Here is a 7320-nt window from a genome sequence, read left to right as displayed (position 1 = left end):
AATGTTTGGGGCTTTTTATGTGGTAACAGCTAACATCTTCAACATCGTAGCTCTTAGGATATGGGGATTCTTTTCTTAGATCATCCTGGCATGCTTTGTCCTATAATCAGCTGATCAGGCTCTCATTGTATTGTTTTTAATTTTTCCTTTTGATGTTACAATCTTGCTTCCATTTGGTGTCATGTGGTTAAAACCACTTCATCGAATCCTCCATGAAGAAATTTCATGTTTATGAAAAAAAAATGAAATGTAGATGCACAACGCAAAATGAAAAAAAATGCATGAAATGTTCGAGGCATTGATCCAGAAAAATGTCCATTATTATAAATAATCCTTATTTTGACAAAAATGTTTTATCTTGTAAGAGACATAAAAACAATCAAAGGTATATTCGGACAATCCTCTAGACCCCGAACAACTTCCAGCAGGTTGACAAGTCTTCTGTTTTCATCTGCCACTGGTTGTAAGCCTTGTCGAACCACTCCAGCTTCCCTTGTCAGGCCATGTAGATGGCGAGTTGCCTTCTGTACTTGATCCAGGAAGTCTCGGATGACTGCGTCTCTGGCCTTCACCCTTTGTTGTGCTTGCTCCCAACGGAAACGCCACTGCAAACCCCCGTCGAAGGTTATTATCTGAAGCTCACTCGCTTGCTTTTTGAATCCATCTACAATAGCTTCTAACTCAGCTATTGTTTTACCATCTCTCTCATGTTGTTTCTCTAGATCAGCCATTTGGATTCTCAGGCGTAGGTTTTTGATGCTGACTGTCTGCTAAGCGCCTTTGGGCAGTCTTCATCTGTTCCTTCCAAGTTCTCTCATCAGGCCCCTCGAATTTTCTTTTCAGGCTATGGGCTTCATCTTTCCAGTACTCAGAGGACACTTTCAACTTGGAGTTATCCTTGACAGCATCTTGATACCCCTTTCTCAAATCTTTGAGCTCAAAACGGTCTCTTTTCTGCTCTCTTTCCAGTTTATATGCTCGATCTTTCTAAGAGTCGACATCTAGCATCCACTGATAGTGCTCGGCTTCAAGTTCTCTGACCTTCTGCTTTAACTCATTTTTCACAGCTTCAAAATCCGCCTTAGCTATCTCAAGTTCAGAAGGGACATGCCTGAGATGCTCCTTCATGGTTCGTGTGTCCTCACAGTCTGGCACCGGGATGTTATCATTCTTTCTCAATCTTCGTCATTCCACATAATTAGGAGTGAGCATATCTCTAGTAGCCACAACATCTATCCAGGATACTTTCTTCCATGACTCGGCTATCTCTTTGATCTTCTTTTTATAACTGTCACCGTGATACACAAACTCTGATGTAGATAATCCGTATGTTGTTGGGACAAACTGGTGTGCCCCATACTGGCTAAGTGTCAACAACAGAGCATACCCAACTGCACCCCAAAGTCCAAGTAAGGTCATAGTGTCAAAATCCCCAAATCGGAAAAGAACGTCACTGAGGAACAACCAGAGGGCTCTCCAAGTAATATCCCGGTCCTGAAGATGTGTGAAGACCTTCATCCATTTTTCCTTCGAAGCGCCTTCAAGCCATTTCATGGTGATGAACTCTCTCAAAGGTGAATACGTAGTGCTAAATCGGCGGTAGGCAACCCCATTAGTTTTCCAGAAGTGGCTGTGAATCCAGACTTGAAGGAGCTGAACACATCCAATGAATCTACCTCTGCCAGCTCTTCGGTAATGGTTGAAAGACCGAAAGGTCTTGGCTAAGATGGTTGGTGCTGGGTTGACTCGTTTCGGAAGTTGCTCAATCAGTTCCACCACGACTGCGTCAATGCATCCCAAAATCTTCGGAAATATGATCAAGCCATACAGACCTAGTTCAAAAAAGGTCTATAGTCTTCCATTCATCAGGGTGGTCATTCATTAGTTTCCTTATGTGGATCCACTCAATTCCTTGCTCGTTACCTTTGTTTCGGAGTCGGTCAGTCACCCATTTTTCATCAACCCCTACAATCGTGGCCAGTCTGTTCTTGAAAGACTGACTCTTGATGTGTTTGATGTAGGCTCGCTCCAGTTTAATGCTTTCACAGTGCAATAGTGTAGTATACTCCTCGATGGTAGGTACCATGTCCTCTTGGTTAAAAGTGAAGCAAATGTATCCCAGGTTCCAAAATTGAACCAAGGCTCTGATTAAGGGCTCACCGGTCTTAACATGAAGCAAAAGTGCAATGTCACCATACCGCTGACTGAATTTCTATTTTCGATCATTCTTCCAACTGTCCCAGATTTCTCGAAGTTCTTGCACATTGTTCTATTTTAGGCTGATAGAGGCATAGCTAACAAGCTCTGACACATAACTTCCTTGAAGATTGTCTCATTTTTCTTTCTGAGTCTTCTCGGACCATAGTCGTACGTCGGGGTTTTTAATCTCCTGTATTACAACATCTTTGTCCATTAATACAGATTATTTATGGTTAACGAACACATTTTTTTTGGTGGATCAACACATCTTTTGAATGATGCAGATGATGGAAATAAAATAAAAGAGGAAAAAAATGAAAAGAGTTAGTAAGGTAAAGATAATAATCAAAGCAATCATGAAAATAAAAGTCCTACCCACATGCTTATTATTCCTACCCCCCATGATCTCTATCCCGCAAGTTGGTTTTGAACAAGTCCTAACCGCATAAATTTCTAGTCCACATGTTTTGAACAGAAAGTAAAGCAGAAAATAATTTAGGCATCCTAGGGTTTAAAATGAGGTTTTGGGGTGGGCCCTAACTCCTTGTAGTCTCTGGGTTTAGGTTCTAAAAAAAGGTACTCGAGTTCTCCTTGCCGGTGTGCCCCCTTGGGCTTACCAGACCCTTAGTCCTAAACCCATCACAGGCTTGTGTGGACTAAGTTAAACTCGAGAGGAAACATTCCCTTATGCCCATACGGAGAATAAATTCACACAAAGGCATAAGGTATATGAATCCCGAAGGTTACTTGCTAGGCCCATACGATGAATAAATTCACACGAAGGCGTCGCTTTCACCCCCACTTAAAACGGGTTCGGAGCTCAGGTATAGAGCCTTTGGATGAAAAATCCTTAAGGGCTGAAATCATTAAAAAACAGTCAGTACAACTATTTACTCGAAAATATAATCAAAAGTAAGTAATAAGGATCGAAATGTTACCTTAAAATTTAAACTTACCCTTTCATTAAAAAGACAACTGGAAATTACCTTAGCCTGACTCACTTACCTGTGTCCCAAGCGGAGTCGCCAAGGTGTCGTAACCGTCTTTCGGTTGTGCTCCGGAATTGGGCTTCGACGTGAAAAATGGATTGGGAGTCGCCACCGATCATTTACTTTACGAAAAGTGGGTTGATCGGATACCTTATTCTTATGATCTGGTCTTACCAGTGATATGTCGGATCCGGGAGTCGGTTACGGTCAAGGAAGGATTAGCACCCTTGAACCGCCCTTTCGGTACTATGTAATTTCCAGTTGTCTTTAATTAATAAAGTTGAAAGTTTAAATTGAAAGGTAAAATAACGATCCAAAACTTACATTTGATTGATTGAAAATGTACCCTTAAGAAAGTAAAAAAGTCATGTTAGATAAAATGGTAAGAAATTAATTAATTAAATTAAAATGAAAAGAAAACAAATTAAGTAAAATGATAAAATGAAGAAAGCAAAGATAAAATAATAAGTAAAAAAAACAAATAATAAAATATATAAAAAAAGAAAAAGAAAAAGAAAATAAATAAAACAAAATAATAATAACAAAGTACGAATAATATATATATAAAATAAATAAAAAAGTAAATATATATAAATTAATAAATTAAATGACGAAAGAACATATACACATATAATGGTAAAAAACAAATAAAGATAATTACAATATATATATATATATATAGTAACAATACTAATAATGATAATAAGTAGTTAAAAAAAACAATCACACCGAAAGGGAAGAAAAGAAAGTAAGGTTTGGTGAAATATAATTGACAGGAAGAAAAAAATGATGAGGGGTAGGGACAAAGTAGGTAGATATAATTAACTTGTATAGAATATATATATAATAATAGTAAAATGTATATAACAACAATAATATCATAAAAAAGAAATAAATATAATATAAGGATAATAAAAAAATATAGAAAATTAATAGAAAAAATATGTATAATATTATAAAATATAGCACTTAAAATAAAAAAACCAAATATATAATAATAGGTATAAAAACTAAAATATTTAAAAAGAACATACGCCTATATATAACAAACAAAATAATATAAAAATAATACAAGTAATAATACAAGATAAAAAAGAAAGAGAAAGTAAAAATATAATAATATAAAATATAAAAATATATAATATAATAAATAGAATAAAAGGAAAATATAATAGTAAAAATAATAATAAATATAGTAATAATAAATACAAAGAAAATAATATATATATGGGTAATAACGTATATAATAGAAAAAATTAAAAAATTGATAAATTAAAAATAAATTAGCAGTATGTATATATATATATAAACTAATTAAAGGATTAAAATGAAAGGAATGTAAATTAAGTGGGTAAATGTCAAAGAACATTGAAGATTAAAACCAGTAAAAATAAAAATAAAAATTTATTTTTTGATAGATTTTCGTACTCTCATTCCAAAAATGTAATTTGTTTTTACGAAATAGCCTCTAGAGAGCGTAGATCTAAAATCAAAGTTTCGAAAAATACTCCCTCTGGATCATCGGCTAAAACATTTGTCTTTGGGGTTCTCCAAAGAAAACACGATTAACAACGCATGCAAGTGAAGAGTAAAGAGAAACAAATGAAAAATAAAAAAAACTTTCACATTTATTATTTCGAATCGTTTACAATAGTTTTGTCTTTGTATTTTCCGTGTTTTCCTCTGTATTTTGTCTGTAAATCGTGTCTTACAATAGTGAGTTACAATGACTATTTATAGTGCTTGTGGATCCTATATTTAGGAGTTTAAATCATAGTAGAACTCTATCTTATTTTTAGGAGTTTAAATCCTAGTAAAATTCTATCTTATTTTTAAGAGTTTGAATCATAGTAGGACGAAAAGGTGTGTTGACACCTCGCATGAAAACAGTCATCCCCGGGCGCCTTCCACGGCTTCATCATAAAAAGAGCAGTTCGAACTTCATCCTCCAGCACCGTTTGAACCAGTTATTGGCTCGATTCTACACTGATCTTTGGGCAATTGAGGTTCGGAGTCTGAGCACTTGAAGCACCATCCATGGAGAATAAATTACAGAAGTAGTCGCGGACCATTGAGAGTAAGATATCGAAACCGCTAATCCATTCACCATTCATATTACGTTAACATACCAATTTTATTATGTCTTCGACGAGTAATCGTAGAGAGATGAAAACCGTGTGTTTTTGTCACCATACTAAAGCCACTGCACACGCGATTTCTGGAACCAGAACATTTCTTCAATCTCAAGATGGTTATTATATTCGGCAATTAGCTCTTGTCCAAGAGTGTCAAGTTGATGGTAACGTAGCTGAATGGGGAGCCGTTGGATGCCCCTAATCCTCGCAAGCAGACATTTTTTCCTCCCAAATATGTTGCCAAAATGTTCCCGGTTCCAGGCCACCAGTTTGTCAGCTAGTTGTTGGGAGTTTTCTACAAAGTCAATGTTGGAAAAAGACCAAAATTTCTCTACCATTTCCTGGAAGCCCTCCTTCGATAGCCGCATGGCTTGAAACCGAAAAGGCTTGTTCTCCCTCGCCACAAGCTAACGCGGCTGCAGCTGGAGGAGTAATGGAGAGTGATCAGAATGTAGGCGCAGGAGATGGGAGACAAGAGCCTCAGGAAAATGAGATTGCCAGCTAGTGTTTAGCTAGTGCCCTATCCAACCTAGCGACAATTTTTGCTTTACCATGTCTCATATTCTACCAAGTAAACGGTTGCCTCTGGAAACCCAAGTCAAGCAACCTGCAACCGAAAATCATATCATGAAATGCACGGCAACGAGCAGTAGAGGGTCGCCTACCTCCAAATTTTTCATGCATATATAAGACAACATTATGGGAGATCCATAGACCTAGCAAGGTCTTCGAGGCTTGATCATAACCGTTTACGAACTTCTAAAGTTAGACTTGCATAAATCACAGTAAGAGCGAACGGATCCGCAATACCATTTTTCACGATTCAGTGAACCACTTGCTGGGAAGAGAAGAGAACACCAATCACAGTATCTTTTCCATCCCAAACCATCCAAATACCGCCAGAGTAGTCAACAGGGTCAACAAAGTGGACATTCGAAAATCCGAGTTTTTAACCATTCGACGCGCAGTGCTACCCGAGATGCGTGGTTCGACAACAGCAAAACTATCTGGTTTATGAGTCTTAATCATATCTCGTGCATTCCTAATGAAAGCTTTATTTCCAGCACCTCGGCAGTTCCAAACAACGATATTCATTTACAAATGATTAGAGAGGTCTCAAGTCGAGTATGTTCACTTGAGAGAACATTTGCATCGTGTTCCATGCCCACCCGGTCTGGTGAGGAGCCTTCCGGAGAAATAGAATCATAACCTCTACTACCATCTGTTTTAGCTGAATCAACGACCTCACAGGAGGCTTGGACGTCCTCTGATCCGAAGAAATTGATTGGCCAAATTATTAGTTTCACCCATACTAATTACACGGTCCACCTTAATTCTCATGCAGACCCTCATGGCTTCATTAACACGTGCATGACTTGCACGTGGGTCTAAAGGGTTACCTCTATGTAAAAACATAACTGGGACATGGGCCTCCTCACTTACCACCTTCTTTTCTTTCATAATCCCCCAGAATCTTTGACAGATTGAGCTCTTGGTTTCTTTTCATTGGCCACATGGGCTACTTTGGAACTACGCCTCTCCCCTTGATTCGCGCTCGAAGATTGGGCACGAGAATTGCTTTCCATGACAGCCTTCCTATCTTCCGAAGGAGTATTTAAAGGAGCAAATCTCGATCCAAATTTAGATCCATCGTGAATATTCCCTTTACCTGATGTTTCTCCTTGAATCCTGCTACTTTTACTAGGTTTCCGGCGTTGTGCAATCATCCAAGGACCATATGCAGATTCCTCGGAGATTGCAATTTCCTTAGAGGTGCTTTCCTTGTTTTATTCAACATTTTCCGATTGATCACCGAAAGACTCTATGGCCACTGCCAGGGTTTCAAACAACGTTCCGAAAACGCGATTTCGTCCGTGATATAGCGATTTTGCCGAGGTCCGAGTTACCCGCTACACCCGCAATAGCGCCCGTGACGGCCACAATCACGGTAAACTCGAAATGACCGAAAACGCGACCGCGATTTGAAACTCTGGCCA

Source organism: Hibiscus syriacus, unplaced genomic scaffold, assembly GCF_006381635.1.
Source record: "Hibiscus syriacus cultivar Baekdansim isolate YM2019G1 unplaced genomic scaffold, ASM638163v2 tig00002237_pilon, whole genome shotgun sequence".
NCBI classification, from domain to species: Eukaryota; Viridiplantae; Streptophyta; class Magnoliopsida; order Malvales; family Malvaceae; genus Hibiscus; species Hibiscus syriacus.
This window is presented reverse-complemented; position numbering follows the sequence as displayed.